At 38.4% G+C, this 25,331-nt stretch overlaps 1 long non-coding RNA gene across 1 annotated transcript in view; it reads right to left on the bottom strand.

The window, feature by feature from the left end:
- Positions 1–25,331, bottom strand: part of LOC103098921 (uncharacterized) — a 165,132-nt gene that overhangs the window by 7,927 nt on the left and 131,874 nt on the right. Inside the window, exons 4-5 of the long non-coding RNA XR_008911231.1 lie at positions 19,979–20,152; positions 11,185–11,250 (exon numbers count right to left, since the gene is read on the bottom strand). This is a non-coding gene — a long non-coding RNA (uncharacterized LOC103098921). The remainder of the gene's footprint in view (positions 1–11,184; positions 11,251–19,978; positions 20,153–25,331) is intronic.

Here is a 25,331-nt window from a genome sequence, read left to right as displayed (position 1 = left end):
GGAGATTGGAAGTTCCAAGACCTGGTTTTGTCATTCCAAGTATCTCTATTGTATCAATTCTAAAATCAATCATGACTCAAAGAACTTCCTGTTCTATGCTTAAGTATAGGTCAAAGCCCTTTCCATTGTTCAGCAAAAGGTTTCTGTCCTAAAGTAATCTTAAGTAGGGAGGAGAAGGACCCTCCCATGCCAAGGAGGGTTCACATTCCAATAGACTATCAGTAGGAAATTTTTCAAGTATGAAATTTCCCAATGGTGAAATTTCCAACATTTATAAGTCTAAGAAATTTTAAGGGTTACACAGGGCAATTGTCCTCTTGTTGTCTTGTTTGGTTCTGTCCTCTGGCACTACTGACTGGGAAAGTGGTCATGTCTGGGGGCACAACCTTTTATCATCTGGTACAAAGTATGCTCTAGTGAACAGTTATATTTCTTATACTCATTTAGCTGTCTAGCCACATCAGTCCTTGGTTCCTGAAATGAATTTTTTAAAATAATTTTTATTTTATCTATTTCCTAAATTGATAGAAAATTTTTTTCAACCTCCATTTAAAAAAAAATTGAGCCCTCCCTTCCCTTCCTCCTTTCTCTCACCCCTCCCCAGATGGCAAGTAATCTGATAGAGATTTTGCATGTGCAAAAAAGCAAAACATTTTTCCATATTACTCATTTTGTGAAGAGAACTCAAAAATAATGCAGGAACAAAGTCAAAAATAGCATATTTCAGTTTATATTCAGATTCTGTCGATTCTTTCTCCTGAGATGGATGGTATTTTATATCATGAGTCCTCATTGGTTGACTTGGATCACCATATTGATAAGAATAGCTAAGTTGATCATCCTGATGATATTGCTGTTACTGAGTAGATTGTTCTGGTTCTGCTCACTTCACTTTGTATCAGTTCATGTAGGTCAGTGAATTTTCTTTTACTACATGCTAAAGACTCCATGATCCATTGTATTTTTAAAAATCTGTCTCATCTACACACACACACACACACACACACACACACACACACACACACACACACACACACACACCCCTCTTACAAGGGTAGAGTAAATCTCTAGATACTTGAGATTCCTAGAAGGAGTTTCCTTCTCTACCCTCAAGACAAACAAAATAAATAAATAAATAAAATAAGAGTAGCTTGCTGTTACCAAAAAGCCTATAGATTGACATCCTGTGGTCTAAGTAGAGAACCATGAGAGTGACAGAACCTGAAGGACCTGGTCCCCTCCATTCAAGGAAAGTATTTTATAAACCATAGCATAACTACATAAATGTGAATTGTTGTTGTTGTGAATTGTTGTTGTTGTTGCTGTTGTTACTATTTGAATTACATATTTTATTAGAGGCAGCCAGGCATAATGTAAAGAGAGTTGTCATAGAAACCAGGAATGTCTTGGTTCAAATCCTACCTCTGACACTTATTGGCTATGTGACCCTGGGCAAGTCACTTAAACTCTTAAGCCTCCAGTCAACTCTCAAGCACCACAAATTGTAGAGAAGTGCTATGCTAGCCTGGAAGAGGAATTTCCCTACACTGAAGAAACCACAGGTTCAGTCTAAATAATAATAATCAATAATTAGCATTTCTATTGCATTTAAAAGTTTACAAAGCACTTGACAAGATAATTTCATTTGATGTTCACAGCAACCCTAGGTGATAGGTATTATTATTATTATGTTCAGTTTGCAAAACAGAAAATTCGATTAAGTGACTTGCTCTTTGGTCACATAGCTAAGAAGTGTCTGAAGCTGGATTTGAGCTAACAAACTGAGGTCTTCCTCACTCCAGGTCCAGGGCTTTGGCTGCCATTAAATAAAAATAATAAATTATAGAACTGTACATAAATATCAATATTAAAATGGCTGTGCTTGTTATAGAATGGTTTTCATGGAAATTTCTGAGTTTAAAAGTATAAAGGAATGCTTTTTTAGTTCTTCTCTCTAAGCTCTCAGGATGATTTCTTGTCCATTCATCCTCATTCCCTATTTAGTTTTGGTCAATACCTATTATATCTTTGGCATAAAAAACTCCCAGTGAAGAAATTCTCTCTGCCTTTGCTGATGGCAACTGTTTTTCAAGAATTGCCTGGGGGAACTGAAAGGTTGTCATCCCCAAGGTCGTACAGACAGTATGATGCAGAACAATATGTGAACCCACATATTGTTTCCCAGGTTGACTCATTAGGCAGCACTACCTCTCCTCTTTTAGCCAGTCCTTCAAGAAGCATTTGTTATGTGCATCTAAGTGCTAGGGATACTAAGAAAGGCCAAAACACAGTCCCCGCCCTCAAGAAGCTCACATTCTAATGGGGGAGACAAGATATACACAATTAGGCACTTACAAAAGGCATACAGTGTGAAAGGAAGGTAAACTCAAAAAGGAGAAAAGGAGGGACTGGTAAAAGCCTCTTGTAGAAGGTTGAATTTTAGTTGAATATTAAAAGAAGCCAGGGATGAATAGGTGATTCAGTGGATAGAATACCAGTTCTGGAATCAGGGAAACTCATCTTCCTGAGTTCAAATCTGGCCTCAGACACTAATTGTGGGGCCCTGGGTAAGTCACTTAACTCTATTTGCCTCAGTTTCCTCATATGAAAAATGAGCTGGAAAAGGAAATGGCAAATCACTCTAATATCTTCCATTTGTGATTAAAACCAAGAGAGAGAGAGAGAGAGAGAGAGAGAGAGAGAGCATTCTGGAGTTAGGAGACAGAGTATGGAGGGTGAGATTAGCAAGAAAGCCTTATCTGCTCATAGTAAATATATGTAAAGGTAAAGAATAGCTTTTTATATGTTCCTAATATTTAAACACTATGCAAAAACTGAGGCCCAAAGAGATAAAGTGATTTTTCCAGAATTACAAAGCAAACTAGCAGCATACCACTTTAATCCCTGATTGTACCTTCTCTTTGGACTGAAAGACAAACTTCTTGGGAATAGAAAATCACTCATTTCAAAGTCAAGATAAGATAGTCATAGAAAAAAGAATCCCAAATGGCCAGACTTAGAGCACAAATTCCCATGAAAGAATATTCTTTCTAGGTATGGCATTTTTTCTCCATTCATTCAGTAAGTACTTAGTGAGCTTCAACTGTGTGTCTAGTACTGAGCTAGAAACTACTTGAGAGGAGCCATCATCCAGAGTTGGACATTTTCTCATTCATTTTAAATCTTTGCCTCTTGAATGTGTACCTGTAGGTGTGAGGGCTTTTCGTCTACTCTATTTAAATTATCTCTGCCAATTGCTGATTTAAAATGTCTAGGAAAAGATGGTCTCAAGCTCCCTGATAAGTTATTGGTAATAATTTCTTCAAGAAAGGGAGACACAGGGGGCAGCTAGGCATCTCAGTGGATTGAGAGAATGCAGGGAGGGCCTGGGTTCAAATTTTACCTCAGACACTTCCTAGCTATATGACCCTTGGTAAGTCACTTAACACCCATTGCCTATCCCTTACCACTCCCCTGCCTTGAAAATTATATTGATTCTAAAATATATGGGTTATTTTAAAAATGGAAAAAAAGAAGGGAAGGAAGGCATTTTCATTTTGCTTCTGTGTGTTCTCTATGCAGCAAAATGGATAGAGTGCCAAGCCTGGAGACAGGAAGACTCATTTTTGTTGGTTCAAATCCGACCACATATATTTATTAGCTTTGTGACTCTGGACAAGTCATCCCTGTTTGCCTCAGTTTCCTCATCTGTAAAATGAGTGGGAGAAGGAAATGGCAAATCACTTCAATATCTTTGCCACAAAAAAAAACCAAAATGGGGTTACAAAGACACAACTGAAAAGTTTGAATAACAAAGTACGAACTTAAACTTCTGTGCTTGCTGTGTGGTAAGACAGTCACTATTCTCCCCTTCGTGAAAGAAAAGTTGAGTTTTTTTTTTCCTAAAGCAAAACTAGCTTAGGAGACAAAAATCTCAGCTTTCAATTATAAACATATACTGATTACCAAAGAGAATAGCTTATACTCAGAGCTCTCCTTCTTAGGGAAAGCATACTGGATCTGGACTCCTTGGGTTCTGGTTCTAGCTCTGTTACTTACTAATTATAGGACCTCAAAGTTTCCTCACCTGTAAAATAGACATAATCATAACAACTATTCACAGCTGTAACTAAGGCCAGGCTACTAGGATTTTGCCCCAGGGCATCAACAATCAGGAAGCCGGCCTTCTGCTCAAGGTAGTTCCCCAGCTAATTATTCCCTACTCATTTACCTGGCCCTAGGTAGAGCTATACCTAGGGTCCCTTTGCCCTGATATCTCTCTCCTGGTGTGTCCAACTTCTCCTTAACCACTGTATTTCCCTTATATGATGTGTCCCCTCCACATCTACCCAAGGATGGTGGGTATATCAAGATCAGCACCAGGATAAAGGTGTGACTCAGACTCAATCAGCCAACTCCCACTTCTTATAGCCTAATTATACCCAAAAAAAAGATTGCACATTTTCCACTTTCCATTGCTTCTCAAATAAATTTACCCTAGACACAGTTATGACTCTCTACCTGCCAAATACTGTTTTCATAGCAATGTGAGGAACATCTGACCCTGAAGAGCATGATCTCAATAAAAATGGGTGAATCAGTCCTAATTATATAGATTAAAGAGATTTTTAATAGACAAAATTACTTTTGAGAAGTATTTGCAAAACCGAATTAAGTAGCAGTTTGAAACATTTACTATCATCAACAAAATATTGCTAGAATTCTCTCCACATTTCCAATCCACCCATTTGGTGTAAGTGATGGTCTCTTTAGAAACCATGGAATGGGATAAATAGAATGAGCTTTTCAATATTGAAGAGCCTCTCAACTTGCCTTTAAAAAAAGAACAGATGCTGATAGTTTAACCCTAGGGAAACTAATGAGATGAACATCTGCTTTCTGCCTGACCCTCACAAGTGTCACTGTATCACCCTTGATGATAGCAAGCACCATAGCTCTTCTTTACCAAAGAATTAAAATAGAAACATTGAGCTAAGGAGAAGAGACCTTTTCACTAAAGTGGGAAGAAGAGAGCGTTGAGAAATCCTGCCAAAGAACACAGGCTAACCTTTGTTCATAGATGAGTGTGAACAAGAGAGAAAAATCCTGCTGGGATAAAGAGACATTTTTGTGTTATAAATTGCAGAAGTGGTAGCGATGTCACCCAAACACACAAGCTCTGCTTAGAAGCTGAGGTTTTACATAAGTGTAGCTAATGTTGGTTTTGTTTTATCAGGAAACCATCTCTTGTTTATCCCAACTAAATGTACCTTTAAGAATGTGATCAGAGTAAAGTGACATATGCAAACAAGCTATGACATATTGGTGGCTCATGGTGACACAGTCTTCCAGACTTCTAGAATTTTCTCATCAGATAAATCCCACCTATCAGAGCATCTCATCAAAAGCAAGCTGCCCTCCTTGGGGGATCTCAACCCCTTTTCAAGGTGATGTATAGCAAATGGCCAATCATGTTGGGTCCGTGGTGGGGTAATAAGTCTAAATCAGTACACAAAGGAAACAATTGACTCCAAATAGATATCCTTTCCATTCCAGAAACTGTATACTCTTGAAACGACAATCCATCAAAGTCCCACTTCATCCTGCTGCTTTGTTGACTTCTTTATCACAAGGAGAGGGGGAGAGGGGGATGGAGGCCGATCAAGAGAAAGGGAGACAGAGACATAGACAGAAACAGAGAAGACAAAGAGATGGAGATAATGAAGGGGGAGGGAATAGGAGAAAAAGGGAAGACAAGGAGGAAGAAAAGAAGAAAGGAATATAAGCATTTCCACTATAATTTTCTGTCCACTTAAATGTTACCCCTTTAAAAATCCAAACTAGTAATAGAACCATAACAGCTCAATAGGAAAAATAATCTATATGTTGATTTTTACAGCTTTTCCTAAATGCAATGTTTGGCAATTTTATCTTCCTGTCTTTGAGGTAGTATATAACAGGTGCTTTTTTTTTTTTTGGTTGAAGTTCCAAAGTTTCTGTTCACACAATTAAATTCCCTGAAGAATATCTCTCCTGGGTTTGTGCAAAGGAAATTCCACGCCTCCAGATACTTAAAGAGAGGTCATATTATGCTCCAGAGACAATCAGGTCAGGCTTCCATCCTTCTGAGACTTTTCCACACAAATAAATGACATGGCTTAGAACGTAACTGCTGGTGAATGTTTTAGGGTATTGGGGTTTTTTTTTTTCACCTGAAGAAAACTCATCTTACTTTCTGGGGCCAAGCAGTACCAAAATAATTTCCAGTGTCTTAAATCTGTCTCTGTCTGGAAACCAGCCAAAGGATTGTACTGCTTAAATGCTAATAGCATAAAATGAGATTTCAAAAGGACTCCATTATGTATTATTGTCCAAAGTAACACACTATCTCTGGGCCTTCATTCCAGTTAAACACTAGGGCTTCCTGATCTCACAGGGAACAGGCTCTTACACACACACAGTGTTCAGGGCTCCCTAAATATCTGTGGATTTGATTTGTTGAACAGAGACCAGAAACACAGGAGTGCATTCACCAAGGCTGACCTGCCTGACTGGGGGAAGGTGATTGGAGAGAGCCGAGCTGCTTGAACTCTCATTTCCCCTTGGCAGATCTCCAAGGGCAAACCGTGCCTGTGAAGGGCATTCATTATCTGTCAGGGGATTCATCTTGGGTGTGGAATTAACAAGAGGCAAGGAATGCTGAAAAAAAAAATGCACTGAATTGCCCAAGTGTTTTCAGCTTGGGGCTCTCTAGAGCAGGGAAGAATTGGAGTAAGGGTTGTTTTGTGCTCACTAAATGCCCAACCTCTGCCCTAGAAGTATCCCAGGGCCATTTGATCTCCCTGCCATTCACTGGGCTGTGGTAGGAAGACCTACTGCTACAGAAAGGAAAAGAATGGGGAAAAGAGGTGGGGAGCCAGGAGGGGATTTAATAAGTCTGGATTCCTGTAATTAGAGTAATGGATGTTGATAAGCTCTTTCCCTAGGCTTTATTTCTAAGGCTGAGTAACCCTTGTGGGTTTGTTCTGGATTGGGCATCCATGGTCCTGTCTAATAATTTCGCCCCAGCCTTTAGTTTACCAGGAGGAGATCCTGACAGCCCTGAGTGCAAGGAACCAGGGAAGCAGCAAGGCGGGTTGCAGATGCACATCCTCCCAGTGCCAGGAAAGGTTCTAATTCAAAAACAAATCTATTTATCGCTTTCCAACTGCACGACAGGGCAGGGCATCCGGAGGCAGGGTGGAGCATCAGATTGTTCAACAGTAGCGATGGCACGTGGCCAAAGGAAATTTCCCATTTTATGAAGGCTCCTGCTGACCACTCAGCAGTGGCTTTGAAGGTCCAGGAGCACAGAAGCAGAGAAAAACCATCCTTCCAGCTAAACAAAGAAGCACATTCGCTTACCCTGTGGAGGTTTCAAATTCTACTTACAGGCTACCTGGGGCCACCAAACTGCCAATAAAATGTAATTGGGAAATGTTTCACACAATAAATAAAAATATAGTATAACCTAGATAATGTTCATTTGTGGTTTTCTAAGTTACTGTGGGGCAGGCAGGTATCTGTTTCAGTTGCTAATCTAGCATTTTCCATTAACAGATCTATTTGGTTTGAATTTCACTATAAACTGATTATCTGAAATCTCACTATCATTCTGCCTACTCCGCTTTGGGATACTCAACACCTTCCCCATTCCCTCCACCTCTTTCCCCCTCAATCGGAGGGTGGAAGAGTAAAGTCCTAAACTCCTAAAACTTTCCTTTATAGAGCTAGACCCTTCCTTTGCAGCTCTGGGTGTCCCCTGATCCTTCCACCTCTTTCCACTTTCTAGCATTTTTTAATTATTATTGGTACCTTGTCTTTCTTAATTAGATTGTAAGCTTCTTGAGGACAGGACTATCTTTTTTTTTCTTATTTGTATCCTTATTTTTAGCTTACAGGGAAGCTAGGTAGCAGAGTGGGCTTGGAGTCAGGAAGACTCATCTTCCTGAGTTCTAATCTGGCCTCAGACACTTACTAGCTATGTGACCCTGGGCAAGTCACTTTACCCTGTTTGTCTCAGATAAGAGATTCCTCATCTATCAAATATTCTGGAGAAGGAAATGGCAAATCAATAAGGCACAAATGGTTGCTTCTTGAATCATGAGGGCTTATACAAGAGAAGTTTCTCAAAGAAGATAGACAGCATTGGAACCAACACCATTCCCTGCCTCCAAGTATGAGTTTCCTGAGGATTTGTTCTTTCTCACCATAACGTGAATTTATGGGAAGTTAACTTCATTGTTTTTAGGACAACACTTTAATTACTTATGCTTTTCTCCATATTTATCATGATGTCCTGTCCCAATTAAATACTTTACTATTTAATTTGTGATTTTTCTCCTGGTCTTTTAGAAGGCACCAAATGAAGGTTTGAGGCATAAATTGTGGGAACTTTGCTCAAGTAGCATATGATTTAATAGTCAACATTTTATATTTATGAAAGGAAATGTGAGATAAGAAAAGGAAAATATATTGAGCAGGAAGAGTCAGATTTGTCTAAAGTGTTCTTTGTTCTTGACACTCCTACCATATGAAGTACTTTTTGCCATCTAAGCAAGGTTGGACCATCTTTACAATTGCTCAGTGGCCTGTGAGAGTGAGTAATCCATACTTTTTCTCTCCTCTTCTCAACAATAATAACTAACATTTACATGGTGCTTTAAGTTTTGCAAAGTGCTTTACATATATTATCTCTTTATACATATGTATTTATAATTTAGTTAATATATGTCAACATTAACATATAGAATAATTAATATTTCTTTACTTTATTAACATATCTATTCATATGTTAATAATCAATATATTTCTCCTAACAAAAGAAGTGGGGTCCATCATTAACCTGTTAGGAAATTAAGGCAGAGAGAGGTTAAGTCTACCCAGAATCACACAAATGGAAGTTATCTGAGGCATGATTCAGTCAGATCTTCCTGACTCCATGAATAACATTATTGCATCTTAAGTGCCTCAAATAAGCACTTATGCACTTAAGATTATATATTAGAGATCTAAAGCTAAAATAAATCCTAAATACCATCTAGTTTAATCTCTCCATTTCTCTCTTTAAAAACTTTTTTATTGATGCTTAAAAAAAAAAAACAACCAATACTAGTTTTTCCTGATTCAAACCCCACATTAAGCCCTCTCATAACAAAAGAAAAATTAAACAAAACTGACTGACAAGACATTGATGTCTGACAACATATACCACATTTCAACCCCATAGTCATAAAATTTGTTCTCTGAGATCAGGATTGGTCATTGCAATTTATCTGAATTCAACTGTTTTCATTTACTTTATTATACTCCTTGTGTAACCTGGTTCTTACACTTTGCTCTTTATCAATTCTTACAAGTCTTTCTATTTTTCTCTGAATTCCTTTCACCATTTCTTATAATAATGCTCCATTACATTCTTCTGCCACAAATTGTTTAGTAATTCCTTAATCAATGGATATCCGCTTAGTTTCTTGTTTTTTTACACAATAAAAAGTGCTGCTATGAATATTTTGGTGTTTGTGGGGCCTTTCTTTGTTTCTTTGACTCTTTAGAATATATGTCCAATGGCAAGATCACAGGGTCCCCTTATTTCTCTTCATACCCTTCTGTCTCTTTAAGATAGTATTATTGGAGGCAGATAGGTGGCTCAGTGGATAAAGAGCAAGGCCTAGAGACAAGAGGTCCTGGGTTTCAATCCAGCCTCAGATATTCTCTAGCTATGTGTCCCTGAGCAAGGCACTTAACCCCCATTGCCTAGGCTTCATTGCTCTTCTGCCTTAGAACCAATACATAGTATTATCTAAGGTGAAAGGTAAAAGTTTTTTTAAAAAAGACAATATAATTATAATTACCTTAAGACAGTCTGTCTCTTTCCAATCCAGTCTTAACATGGATGCCTACCTAATCATCTTGATTACAGCCCTAGGAGCTATTAAAAAATCTTCATTTGTTTCTTTTTTTTTTAATCTTTACTTTCGACCTTAGAATCAATACCATATATTCAAGGCAGAAGAGCAGTAAGGGCTAGGCAATGGGGGTTAAGTGACTTGCCCAGGGTCACACAGCTGGGAAGTGTCTAAGGTCAGATTTGAACCTAGAACCTCCTGTCTCTAGGCCTGGCTCTCAATCCACTGAGCTACCCAACTGCCCTCTTCATTTATTTCTAATTGCCTACAAAATAAAGTTCCAACAGGTTCAATGCCTGGCTTTTTCTTTCTTAGTTTAAAAATCACAAGGCAGAATGTTAGTCAAATGAATTTAGTAGACAGTCTAGGAAAATTTACCACCTCCCACCTTCATTTTATTGTCAAAAGAAGCAATACCAATGCTTCCCAGTTTTGTTGCCAAATTTGTTGCTTACTGAACATATTTTTTCAGATCATAAAAATAGAAGGAAATGGAATGTTGTTGACAAAAGAGAATGGAATGTTATCTCTTACAGTTGTGAAGAGGTAGAAAATTCTTAGTTATTCAACAAATAGAAGAAATTTAGGTGACTAAAAAGAGAGATTTGATATAAAAACAAAAAACTTTTGTACAACAAAAATCTAGAGAGAATAAAAAGGAAAGAAACAGATAAGGGAAAATTTTGTACATTAAGCATTTCTTAAAAAGAAAGTTGATTTCTAAAATCTATAAAGAATTGGCACATTTGTTGATTATATGTTAAATACAGAAGAAAGTTAAAAATCCTGACCCTGGCATTCAAAGCCCTCCATTATTTAGTATTGAAACTACTTTTCTAATGTACTTCATACTGTTTCCTTTTCTATATTTTATCTTCCAGTCAAACAGATCTGTTCTTCATTACCCATTTTCTTCCTGATCTCTTTTCTCCATACCTTTCCTACTACTGTTCCCCATGCTTGGAAGACTTTCCTCAAATTTGTGTTGGTTAAAGTTCAGCCAGTCTTTATTTTGGCCAAGAAACCCATGAATTAGAGTAGGCAATAAGTAAATAGTTGTTAATGCTTAGGAGCAGAGCTGGAATAGACCCTTGAGCTCATTTAATCTAACACCCTCCTTTTGCAGACAAGGAAACCAAGGTACATGGAATTTGTCCACATATCCTAGGTCCAAATCTGGCCTTAGACATTTTCTAACTTCTAGTTGTGTAAATGACTAGCTGGGCAATTCACTTACCTCCAATTGCCTAGCCCTTTCTTCTCTTCTGCCCTGGAATCAGAACTTCTGCCCTGGAATCAGAAGCTAAGGACAAAATGTAAGAGTTAAAAAATAAAGTTCATCTATTCCCTCAAGGCTTAGTTTATACTTCCCCACCCCCACTTATTGCCCCTAGGTGAGAGAAGTAATGTCTCTCAAAAGTCTGATGCATGGCATCTTGGACCTCTCCTTTGTACATTTTATGTTCTACTTTGCACCTTGCATACCTGCCATGTTCTCCTTTTTGTGTGAAGGGCAGGGATGGAATCAAGTCTTTCCCATCTCAAGCCAGGTCAACAAAGCATTGACTGAGTGCTTCTACTATGCTAAACCCTACAAATAAAGGCAAAAACAACTCCTGACTTCAAAGGGCTCATAGTCTAATGGTGGGTCCAGCATGTGGTGATGGGATTGCAATCCAGGCATGGGGAACAGATAATGAAAAGGCCTGGAATTGGAAGATGCAATGTTATGTGGAAGTACGAGCAATGAAGTGGATCCTAGAGTACACTGAGGAAGAGCAAAGTGTAAAAAGACAAGAAAAGCAGGAAAGAGCCAGGGGGTAAAAGGCTTCAAAAGCCAAACAGAAGATTAATATTTGATCCTAGAGATAACAGGGAATGACTTTCCCAATCTGGTTCTAACTCACATTTCCAGTTTTATACTTCATTGCCTTTTATTCATTCTAGGGTCTAGTCACATTGGGCTTCTTGGTGTTCCTCCCACTTACCCCTCCATTTCCTCTCTACATGCCTTATGCAGACTATATAGCCCATGTCTAGAATATGCTCTCTCCTCAATTTCCCAATCCATGTGTGGGAGTCTTCCTTCCTCTCATTTGAAAAAGAGATAACTTCAGAGCTCTGCTCAAACCAAGTAAATATTGAACCAAATTAAATCATATTGGAAAGCTAGAGATGGTGATCTCTCACCAAAATACTCCAAAAATTCATAAACTCTGTTTGGTAGATCAAGGCACAGGTAGAATTTAATTCACCCACCAGGAAACAGATAAAGTCCTCTACACAGACCAGACTGGAAATGCAAACACCCCAGTTCTATGATAGTTGACATTGCCCCTCACCACCTGGTAATGTTTGCACAACCCTGAATAATGTTTGAAAAGAAAGCCAAGCACCCAGCAATATACCTATTTCATTTCTATCCACATCCATTCCCTTCCATGAGGAACATGACTCTTGTCCCAAGAAGAAATAAACAGCTATTCCTGCTGGGTCCCATTTTCCTACCTTCCATTCCCTCAGAGTCTGGCTTTCCCTCAAGATCTAGTTATTCCTTCTGAAAGGGCAATGAGGAGGTTGTCAGGGGGCTAAAAAGGCCTTGGACTCCTTAAATTCATCTGCTTTAGGACATGTGTCCCTGGTGAGGATGGGGAACACTCACAAGGCAAAATCTCTTAGGGGAGAGGAAGGTCAAGAGAGAGTAGGGGAGCTTAATTCTGTGAATATATTTGATGCATAGGATAGACGGGGTTGCTGAGAGGACAGGTAAAATTCTGGGGTTTTTTTTGCCAAATTATTATGCCAAAATCTTGGCATAATAAAAAAGACTTCCAAGTCACAGCTTGTGACCTATTTAATTTTTATAATAAACAGACCTAGAACACTCACCAGATTGGATGATATTTCTTGAAGGTTTGTATGATGGGATTAAAACCATGTATGGAAGGTATAGAAATTCAGACTATAGTCATTGGGGATTTTTAAATTTTTTTTAATTTTAAAATATTTTTCCATGGTGTGGAAAGGAAAACCGAATCAAGCTTTGAGCCTTTCTGCCACTGAGATGGAACAAATAGCAATTGAAATGTTAGAGTGAAGATCGATGGACAGCAATGATAGTTTGTGAGGGGAGGGACTTCCTGAACATTGGCAGTTGCTCTCAAGGTCTCTCTTTCCTGGCCCTCGGACTGGAAGGAATGCTATCTCCCTGTCTCTGGATAGAAGTACCTCTATTCCTGGATATTTCCCAACTATGTGTTCTACCTGGATTCCTATGATCATGTCATATAACAAAAGGCTTTTAGGGGAGTGGTTTTGTATTGTAAAGCTGGTCTTTAGAGGTGCTAGCCTGAAGAGACAGGCCCAACTAGCTCTGAAAGTCAGAATCTTTTCTTCCTCTTGATGTCTTCTGCTAAAGACTTTGAACTTAAGAAAACTAGCACAGATTAGCATAGACAGGAATCCACCAGCCTGTGAGGCCTGGCCTCAGCTCAGAAGCTGAGAGAGACTCAAACCCAATCTGGGGAAAAGTATAGGGAATCCCTTTTCCCTCTACCCTGATACCATTCCTATCCAAACTTGTTATTAAATTCTTCTTTATTTAAACAACCCACAGTCAGATAAGAGGACTGTCATTTCAGGGGAACATAGAGGGAGCTGAACCTAAAGACAGCCATTCAACCATAAATGGTACTTATCAAACCCCTGCTGGGTGACCTTGGTCTGGGGCGAGGCTTGTCCCTCAGAAGGGTCTGTGCTTACCTGCTCTGGGGTATCTTCCACATCAATTCATAGAGAAGACATCCCTCAGGTTATCATAGTTGGCCTATTTCTCAGGAACCCCATTTTTGAAAGACAACCTCTCAGCAGGTGGCATCTCTCTCCTTTTATCTCACCTGCATCCATATTCCCTCTGTCCCTGCAACTCCATTCCCTATTACAAAACCTTCCTTATCCCCTGTACCTCTTCAATCCTCTACAATTCCTTTAATTTTTACAATGGTTACAAGATTCATACTGTCTCCCATCCCCAATTTGCCTGGAGCTGACAAGCAATTCCACTGGGTCATACATGCATTATCATTTGATATCTATTTCCATATCATTCATAAAGGGTTTTTTTAAATAAAATACATGATTTAGATATGGAAGAGACCCAAGAGGTTATCAGTCCACTTCCCTTATTTTACAGATAAATATTTTGTAGAAGTTGTACTTAGCCAAGAGGTTAAATAACTTGGAACATCTGAACTAGGATCTGAGCCTAGGATTCCATGATTCCAAATTAAGCATTCTGCCCATTGTGCCATAACTATCTCTAAATTCTGTACTTCTAATTCAAAAGATGAGATTAGGGAGTGGTGGGGCCAGTTAGGTGGCACAGTGGAGAGAGCTTCAGACCTGGAGTTGGAAGGACCTGTGTTCAAAATGGGCCTTAGACATTTCCTAGCTGTGTGACCCTGGGCAAATCACTTAAGCCCTTTTGCCTAGTCTTTGTCCTTCTGTCTTAGAGTTGTTACTAAGACAAAAAAAAAATAAGGTAGTTTTTTTTAAGAGAATTTTTTCTTCTTCTCAGAAATGAGACAGAATGAAACAATCTTTCCCAAAGAAGGCTGACTTATGGAAAGACGATCCGATGTTAAAACATTCTATTAGGAATCATCCTTTTATCATAGTGCCTAGGGTTTCCACACCTGAAAATCTAATATTTTAGGTTATATTTTTTAAGATGCAGTAAAATAGAGATGTTCCCAAAAAGGATGACATCACACCCTGATGATTTGAAGAAAAGTTTTCAGGAAGATTCTCAAGGACAAGCAGGAACAACATTTGAAAGTTATGGTCACTGGATTTCTATTTTTGCCTGTGTTGAAGTGGGCAGTTCTAAAAAAGATTCTGAGGTCAGTGATTCTCAGTTTAACCATCCCTAAACAGGAAGGAATGCTAGGTTTGGAGTCAGAGGACCTGGGTTCAAATACAGATGCAGATATTTACTAATTTTGTGACCCTGGGCAAGTCACTTAACTTCAGTTTCCTCAACTGAAAGGTGGGGAGAACAAAAGCACCTACCTCCCCAAGTTTATGAGAATTAAATGAAATAATATTGGTGAAATGTGCATTCAGCACATAGTAAGTGCTTAATAAATGCTTTGATGTGTGAGGGGGAAGCTGACTCTAAAGAGAATTGGTTAGATTTTTCTTCCACTCACTAGTTCATTATGTCTAGACTTATGTCTAGAATCCCACAGAAATTTCTTAAATAAAGCTGAATTATGACATGTCTAGGGTCTCCCCTAAGACAATTACAAGGTCTCTTCCAGGATAATTACTCAGTATACAAAATAGCAGATATCAAGTATAAAACAACTATTTCCTCAAATGCAAAATAAATGTTTAAAACACAAAAGATTCATAAATATGTAGTAACATATGTAAAGCATGAAATTATAATCATCACATCTTCTATACTCTCACAGGAGGCAAGAAAGATTCTCAGAAGATTTGGGGGGCACACATTTCACTTTCTCCTCCAATCTAAAAGGCCCAAGCAATTCACTCAAGATTCATACCTTCTTACCAGCAGGACATATATGGGTCATCCTTCCATCAGTGGTCATTTTCTCCTCTAAGGGGACTATAGTTTCAAAAAGCACTTCCCACTGCCTTTGGGACTCCTCTCAAACTCACATGGTATCTGCCAAAGCTAAGAACTTATTTCTCAGGGTTGTTTTTTGGTCACCTGGGGTCAGAGAAAGAATCACATAACAGAAGAGGCAAGCAAGGCTTTGACATTCAATCCCAGGCTCAGTCAGGCATTCACACATACCCACTGCCATATGTGTACAGCTGCTATAATAGCTTCTGGGAAGAGGGAAGGGAAGAAAAATGTCCACAACTGTACTTACTGGAATTCCATGGAAATACTGAGGTGGGCTGCGTTTTATGGGCTGCCAGTAAAGAGGAAGGACCTTTCTTCCCCATTCCTTAACTAGCCCTGTGTGGATTGCTTCGATCAGTCATCAAATTACCTTTGACACAATATACAGTAAAGAAGACTGAAAAAGGATTCATCTGGAAGCCCCAGTTCTTCAACACCAAACCAGATAATTCATATAGCCAGAATGTACAGAGGGTCATCCCGATTCCCAACCATAGTATTAAAAAAAATACAAAAAAAAAAGAAAGAAAGAAAGTTAGGCGGGAATCAAAGAAGTCAAGGAAGACTTCATGGTAGAAGGTGAAATTGAACTAAAATTCTGAAGGATACGCAGTTGGCAAATAAACATTTATTAAGAGCCTACAATGTGCCAAGCACTATGCTAAGAACTAGGAATAAAAATACAACTAAAGGGGAAGCCAGTCCATGCTTTCAATGAGGCTACAATCTAATAGAGGAAGACAATATACAAAATAAAGCTTTGAAAAACAAGGGGATGGGAGAGAAGATACATACATGGAGAGTAGGGGGAAAGAATGATAGAGAAGTCCAAAGAAGTCTAAAAGCAGTGCAGCTGATAGGAAGTGAGGAGAAGACCATCCTGGATCCCCTCCTTAAATGAAAGTTTTAGATCATGACTCACTTCCCAAACAGAGTTTAGATCAGAGAGGGAGGGGATATTGATGAGATGTGAGTACCAAGGCTGATTCAGTCCTAACAGATATGAGATTTTCCAATGATAAGGATCCTGGAGCATGAAACCATGATGGATAAGTCCAAAAGTGGTACAGCTGGTGGAACATGAGGATGTAGTCTTTGGATAGTCAAAAAAGAGGAAGGAAGACACTCTAATAGAAACATAATGAGAAGAATTTCAGTGTGGGAATTTGCATACCAAGTCCATATAAGAAAGAGGAGTCCAAATTGAATGTAAATGAAAATTCTGTTGGGGGATGATGAGAACACAGTTGGATAAATAAGACAAAGTGAGCTTAGTGAGGACCATGGAAACCAGGCAGAAACCAGGTTAGAAATGTTTCAAAAGACACTAGTGAAGCATCTTAAGTTCTTGAAAAGAGAAGTGACATGATAAAAGATATATTTTAAGGAAATTCCTTTGGTAGAAGCAGCAAGATGGATTGGAAGTAGGGAGAGATCAGAGGCTGGGTAAAACAAAATTCTACAATATCAGTGATGAGATGATAAGGACTTGGAATAAGGAGATAAAAGTGAGAAATATAGAGGAAGAAGTGAAATCACCATGTGATAAAGGAAGATATTTGGTGAAACTCTAGATATAGAGGGGTAAAATAGAAGGACTGAGTCAAAAAATGACTGCAAATTTCCTTTTCTTCACAATCTGGTGCCTTCCTACCTTTCTTGTCTTCCTATATTTTACTGCCTTCCTTGTACTCAGCTCTCTGGACAGTCTCCATTTCCAATTTCCATGCCTTTTAACTAGCTGTCCCACCTTCCCTCCTTACTTTTTAGGACCCTTGACTTTTTTTAAGACTCATCTCAAACCCTACCTTCTATAGATTTTTCCCATTCCCCCCAGCTGTTAATGCCCTCCAAATAAATGCATCTATTTATACACATGCTCTCTGTCATCAGAATGTAATCTTCTTGAAGGTAGGGGCATTTTAAACTTCCTTTATAAACTTTGAGCTTAACACAGTATCTGGACAATAGTTAATAAATGCTCCTTTACTGAATGGTTGGTTAGTAGCCTGGGAGATTGGGACAACATCAGTGCCTTTGATTAAGGTAGCCCCACTACTACTGTGCCAGCTACTATGCCAGGCATAGTGGAAAAACTCATCTAGTTAATATTAACCCCATTTCCTTCTCCACTCTTATTGCTGCCACTACCCAGCTTGGTAACAATAGAAAGGGTAGACTTCCGGTCAAGATGGCAGCTTAGAGAAAGCTAAAATTCAGAGCTCCAGAAACCCTTCCTTACTGATCTCAAACTGAATGCTCCTAGGGCACCGAAATTCAAAACAAACAACAGAATAGACCCCAGGCACACTCCTTCTGGACCTGGATCAAAAGATATGGCCCCCCAAAAGTCAGAACCCAAGATCAATCGGATCTAAAGGGTAGGCAAAAGGAAGGTCCCAGGACCCATCCCCCCCCCAACCCAGAGCTCTGTATCTGAGGTAGCAGCGGGAACCTCAGGGCAGGCAAAAGGGCCTCAGGAGCCGGCTATTCTGAAGGCCACATCCTGAAAACAACCTGAGCCAGTCGAGGGGGCACCCAGACATCAGGGAAACAGAGAGAGACAGGGGGAGCCTGTAGCCCCCTGACCAGATCCTTCCATCTGAGTCTCACCGAAGGTCCCTGCCTCAGGGCATATTCAGTCTGAGGTTAATCCTATCACCAGCCCTCAGAGCTCATGGAAGCCATGGAGGAGGGTAGTAACACTGAAACACCAGCAATTCCGGGCTTCCTGGGGTAGACAGACAATTTTCCTGGGGCTAAAGCCACTGAACACCAGACAGATAACAGAAGAGCCAGCCCCCCTCACTCAGATAGAGATGGCAAACAGCACAAAAGCAAAAAAGCCTCAAAATAACAAGAAAAACAAGAAGGGGGCAACTTTGGACACATTTTATGGAGCAAAAATACAAAATACAGAGGAGATAGAAGAGGAAACACAAGCAAATGCTCCAAAACCTTCCAAAGGAAATGGAAATGCTCCACAAACTTTTGAAGAATTTGAATCAAAAATGATCAAAAAGATGGAAGCCTTCTGGCAGGAAAAGTGGGAATTAATGCAAAAGAAATTCACGCATCTACAAAACCGATTTGACCAAACTGAAAAGGAAAACAAGGCTTTAAAGGTCAGAATTAGGCAACTGGAAGACAACGAGCAGGTAAAAGAGCAAGAATCAATAAAGCAAAGCCAAAAGATCAAGAAACTAGAAGAGAACATAAAATATCTCACTGACAAGGTGACAGACTTGGAAAATAGAGGAAGAAGAGATAATTTAAGAATAATTGGACTACCAGAAAACTCCAGAAATAAACAGCAAACTCGACGTTATAATACAAGATATAATCAAAGAAAATTGCCCAGAGATTCTAGAACAAGGGGGCAACACAGCCACTGAAAGAGCTCACAGAACACCCTCTACACTAAATCCCCAAAAGACAACTCCCAGGAATGTAATGGACAAATTCCAAAGCTTTCAAGCAAAAGAAAAAATCCTACAAGAAGCCAGAAAAAGACAATTTAGATATAAAGGAATGCCAATCAGGGTCACACAAGACCTTGCAAGTTCCACTCTGAATGATCATAAAGCATGGAACATGATTTTCAGAAAAGCAAGAGAGCTGGGTCTTCAACCAAGAATCAGCTATCCAGCAAAACTGACTATATACTTCCAAGGGAAAGTATGGGCATTCAACAAAATAGAAGATTTCCAAATTTTTGCAATGAAAAGACCAGAGCTCTGTGGAAAGTTCAATATCGAAAAACAAAGAGCATGGAATACCTGAAAAGGTAAATATGATGGAAAGGGAAAAGGAGAAAATTGTTATCTTTTCATTTATTCAAACTCTCTTCTATAAGGACTACATTTATATCAATCTATATATATTAATATATGGAAAATGTAATGTGTAAATAGGGGGAAAAGAAAAATCAAATACAATAATCTTTCTCACACAAAGATTCACATGGGAAGTGGAGGGGAAGAAAACTCCTATAAGAAGGAGAGGAAGAGAGTTTTTACTTAAACCTTACTCTCAGGGAAATCAACTCTGAGAGGGAAAAACATCCAGAACCATTGGGATCTTGAATTCTATCTTACCCAACAAGGGTAGGGAGAAGGGAAAACCAAGGGAGGAAGGGGGGGAAGGAAAACAAAAGGGGAGGGAAGGAGAGGGGGAAGGGGAGGGAACAAAAAGGGAGGGGCTAGAAAAGGAAACATATAAGGGAGGGGACAAGGGGGACCGATTTAAAATAAATCACTGGGTTAAAAATTTAGAGCTAAAGAAAAAAGGTTAGAATTAGGGAAGGATATCAAAATGTCAGAGAATTCACAAGTCACAATCATAACTTTGAAAGTGAATGGGATGAACTCACCCATAAAACGTAGATGAATCGCAGAATGGGTTAGAATCCAAAACCCTACCATATGTTGTCTTCAAGAAACACACATGAGGCGGGTAGACACTCACAAGGTCAGAATTAAAGGATGGAGTAAGAGCTTCTGGGCCTCAACTGATAGAAAGAAGGCAGGAGTTGCAATCAGGATATCTGATAAAGCCAAAGCAAAAATAGACCTGATTAAAAGGGATAGGGAAGGTAATTATATTTTGTTAAAAGGGACTTTATATAATGAGGAAATATCACTAATCAATATGTATGCACCAAATAATAAAGCACCCAAATTTCTAATGGAGAAAGTAGGAGAATTGAAGGAAGAAATAGACAGTAAAACAATATTAGGGGGAGATTTGAACCAACCATTATCAAATTTAGATAAATCAAATAAAAAAATAAATAAGAAAGAGGTAAAAGAAGTGAATGAAATCTTAGAAAAATTAGAGTTAATAGATATATGGAGAAAAATAAATAGGGACAAAAAGGAATACACCTTCTTCTCAGCACCACATGGCACATTCACAAAGATTGACCATACACTAGGTCACAGAAACATGGCATGCAAATGCAGAAAAGCAGAAATAATAAATGAAGCCTTTTCAGATAACAAGGCAATAAAAATAATGATCAGTAACGGTACATGGAAAACCAAATCAAAAATTAATTGGAAATTAAACAATATGATACTCCAAAATCGTTTAGTTAGAGAAGAAATCACAGAAACAATTAATAATTTCATCGAGGAAAATGACAACAGCGAGACATCCTTTCAAACCTTTTGGGATCCAGCCAAAGCAGTAATCAGAGGTAAATTCATATCCCTGAGTGCATATATCAACAAACTAGGGAGAGCAGAAATCAATCAATTGGAAATACAAATAAAAAAACTCAAAAGCAATCAAATTAAAACCCCCCAGCAGAAAACCAAACTAGAAATCCTAAAAATTAAGGGAGAAATTAATAAAAATCAAAAGTGATAGAACTATTGATTTAATAAATAAGACTAAAAGCTGGTACTTTGAAAAAACAAACAAATTAGACAGAGTACTGGTCAATCTAATTAAAAAAAGGAAAGAAGAAAAGCAAATTAACAGCATCAAAGATGAAAAGGGGGACATCACCTCCAATGAAGAGAAAATCAAGGCAATCATTAAAAATTACTTTGCCCAATTATATGGCAATAAATACAGCAATCTAGGTGATATGGATGAATATATACAAAAATACAAACTGCCTAGACTAACAGAAGAAGAAATAGAATTCTTAAATAATCCCATATCAGAAAATGAAATCCAACAGGCTATCAAAGAACTCCCTAAGAAAAAATCCCCAGGGCCTGAAGGATTCACAAGTGAATTCTATCAAACATTCAGAGAACAGTTAATCCCAACACTATACAAACTATTTGATATAATAAGCAAAGAGAGAATTCTACCAAACTCCTTTTATGACACAAACATGGTACTGATTCCAAAACCAGGCAGATCAAAAACAGAAAGAAAACTATAGACCAATCTCCCTAACGAATATAGATGCAAAAATTTTAAATGGGATACTAGCAAAAAGACTCCAGCAAGTGATCAGAAGGGTCATCCACCATGATCAAGTAGGATTTATACCAGGGATGCAGGGCTGGTTCAATATTAGGAAAACCATCCACATAATCGACCATATCAACAAGCAAACCAACAAAAATCACATTATTTCAATAGACGCAGAAAAAGCCTTTGATAAAATAAAACATCCATTCCTATTGAAAACACTAGAAAGCATAGAAATAGGAGGGTCATTCCTAAAAATAATAAACAGTATATATCTAAAACCATCTGCCAATATCATCTGCAATGGGGATAACCTAAAAGCATTCCCAATAAGATCAGGAGTGAAACAAGGATGCCCATTATCATCTCTACTATTTGACATTGTACTAGAAACACTAGCAGTAGCAATTAGAGAAGAAAAAGAAATTGAAGGCATCAAAATAGGCAAGGAGGAGACTAAGCTATCACTCTTTGCAGATGACATGATGGTCTACTTAAAGAATCCTAGAGATTCAACCAAAAAGCTAATTGAAAGAATCAACAACTTTAGCAAAGTTGCAGGATACAAAATAAACCCGCATACGTCATCAGCATTTCTATACATCTCCAACATTGTTCAGCAGCAAAAACTAGAAAGAGAAATCCCATTCAAAATCACCTTAGACAAAATCAAATACCTAGGAATCTATCTCCCGAGACAAACATAGGAACTATATGAACACAACTACAAAACACTCTCCACACAACTAGAACTAGACTTGAGCAATTGGAAAAACATTAACTGCTCATGGGTAGGACGAGCCAATATAGTAAAAATTACCCTCCTACCCAAACTTATCTATCTATTTAGTGCCATACCCATAGAACTTCCAAAAAATTTCTTTACTGATTTAGAAAAAACCATAACAAAGTTCATTTGGAATAACAAAGGATCAAGGATATCCAGGGAAATAATGAAAAAAAAAATACAAAGGAAGGGGGCCTTGCAGTCCCAGATCTCAAACTATATTACAAAGCAGCAGTCATCAAAACAATTTGGTACTGGCTAAGAGACAGAAAGGAGGATCAGTGGAATAGACTTGGGGCAAATGACCTCAGCAAGACAATATATGATAAACCCAAAGATCCCAGCTTTGGGGTCAAAAATCACTATTCGATGAAAACTGCTGGGAAAACTGGAAGCAGTGTGGGAGAGATTAGGATTAGATCAACACCTCACACCCAACACCAAGATAAATTCAAAATGGGTGACTGACATGAACATAAAGAAGGAAACTATAAGTAAATTAGGTAAACACAGAATAGTATACATGTCAGACCTTTGGGAAGGGAAAGACTTTAAAACCAAGCAAGACATAGAAAGAGTCACAAATTGTAAAATAAATAATTTAGACTACATCAAATTAAAAAGCTTTTGTACAAACAAAACCAATGTAACTAAAATCAGAAGGGTAGCAACAAATTGGGAAACAATCTCCATAAAAACCTCTGACAAAGGTTTAATTACTCAAATTTACAAAGAGCTAAATCAATTGTACAAAAAATCAAGCCATTCTCCAATTGATAAATGGGCAAGGGACATGAACAGGCAGTTCGCAGCCAAAGAAATCAAAACTTAATAAGCACATGAAAAAGTGCTCTACATCTCTTATAATCAGAGAGATGCAAATCAAAACAACTCTGTGGTATCACCTCACACCTAGTAGATTGGCTAACATGACAGCTATGGAAAGTAATGAATGCTGGAGGGGATGTGGCAAAGTAGGGACATTAATTCATTGCTGGTGGAGTTGTGAACTGATCCACCCATTCTGGAGGGCAATTTGGAACTATGCCCAAAGGGTGATAAAAGACTGTCAGCCCTTTGATCCAGCCTTAGCACTGCTGGGTCTGTACCCCAAAGAGATAATAAGGAAAAAAGACTTGTACGAGAATATTCATAGCTGCGCTCTTTGTGGTGGCCAAAAATTGGAAAATGAGGGGATGCCCTTCAATTGGAGAATGTTGATGGAATACTATTGTGCTAAAAGGAATAATAAAGTGGAGGAATTCCATGGAGACTGGAACAACCTCCAGGAAGTGATGCAGAACAAAAGGAGCAGAACCAGGAAAACATTGTACACAGAGACTGATACATTGTGGTACAATCGAAGGTGATGGACTTCTCCATTAGTGTCAATGCAATGTCTCTGAACAATCTGCAGGGATCTAAAAAACACTATCCACAAGCAGAGGATAAACTGTGGGAGTAAAAACACCGATGAAAAGCAACTGCTTGACTACAGGGGCTGAGAGGAAATGACTGAGGAGAGACTCTAAATGAACACTCTAGTGCAAATACCAACAACATGGAAATGGGTTCAAACCAAGAATACATGTGAAACCCAGTGGAACTGTGCGCCGGCTTTGGGAGAAGTGGTGGGAGGGGGAGGGGGGAGGAAAAGATAATGATCATTGTTTCCAATGAATAATGTTTGTAAATAACCAAATAAAATAATGTTTAAAAAGTAAAAAACAAAAAACAAAAAACAAAAAACTATAGAAAGGGTAGCATTAAAATAGAAGGAAAAGATGTTCCCCACTTTTACAAATTAAAGTAACCAGTCTGCAGGTTCCAAATTTTTTTTGAAGCAGACCTATTTCTGGTCTTTCATAAATTTCCTAAGCATATGTCAGCTACTCAAAATAGTGGCATAAAACTAGAAGGGTAGCTTTAAAGTCACATGGCCTATTGGTCTGTCTTCAGGAGTTGAGATGGAGGGGAAGATTACTGTATTTACTTATTGTATTCTCTCTAGTCCAAGACTTCTTGAAGCTTCTGCATGTAATAAGGAATGTATAAACCAATAGTAACTATCTACCCAAAATCTGAAAGTCTAGAATTTTATATTTTTGATAGTATATAAAAAATATTACAATTCTTCCTTACTTCTACACCATCACTGGTATAATACCCTAGAAACATGTTCACCTTGCATCCTGAAAGGTCCACTTCTTTCAGGGACACTGAATTACTGAAGGAAAGGACATTGTTTGAGTAAAAATGGTTTAAATACCAAGAGGGTTCTGAGAAGTGATAAGGCACCACTACCATAATGAGCTTTGCACTACCTCAATAAACAAGAAAAATAAATTCCCATGCCACTGAGTTTCAGAGTGCCTCAATTTACCCATCTCAAAAAATTAGAATAATTAGTTTTTCCTTCTTCTCTGACCATGCTGCTAAGTTATGAAGACTAACAAATGAAATAATTCAGGGAAAACATTTTGAGTCATACAAGAGCCAAAAGCTAAATAATAGCAAATTTTAATAAATATAAGTATACCAAAGTCATGTGGCTATTTATCATTATACAGGGCATCATTTTATCCACTTTTTCTTTCTCTGTAGTGTACAGGGTTAGTAAATCAAAGTTTGCCCCTGAAGGTCACTACCTGTCGGGGATGTACCCAGACAGCCTGAAAATCAAGTTCTCCATCTGCTGTGAGGAATGGCTTACTAAAATTTCAAGAATGTGACAGCCCTCAGCCATGCATATCTTTGTGTCCTTGGACTTTGGGGCCTCTCCAACTGTACATTTCAGAAAGCTTTCTTTGGGTCCCAATCTTTGAGCATCTGCTTTGGCCATAACCAAAGGAAGTCAGGCAAGCTGGAGTATGGTACACAAGAAGAGGAGGAATCACTGCTGCTGAAGAAACTTCCTTCCCACCTTTTAATTTTCCCTCATCCCACACGACTATTTTTTTTTTTGCAGTGTTGTTTTGTTCATAACCACAAATACTCCTTCCAA

This window comes from Monodelphis domestica, chromosome 4, assembly GCF_027887165.1.
Source record: "Monodelphis domestica isolate mMonDom1 chromosome 4, mMonDom1.pri, whole genome shotgun sequence".
Classification (NCBI taxonomy): Eukaryota; Metazoa; Chordata; class Mammalia; order Didelphimorphia; family Didelphidae; genus Monodelphis; species Monodelphis domestica.
Note: the sequence above shows the minus strand (reverse complement) of the source record. Positions and strands in the feature narration are given on the sequence as shown.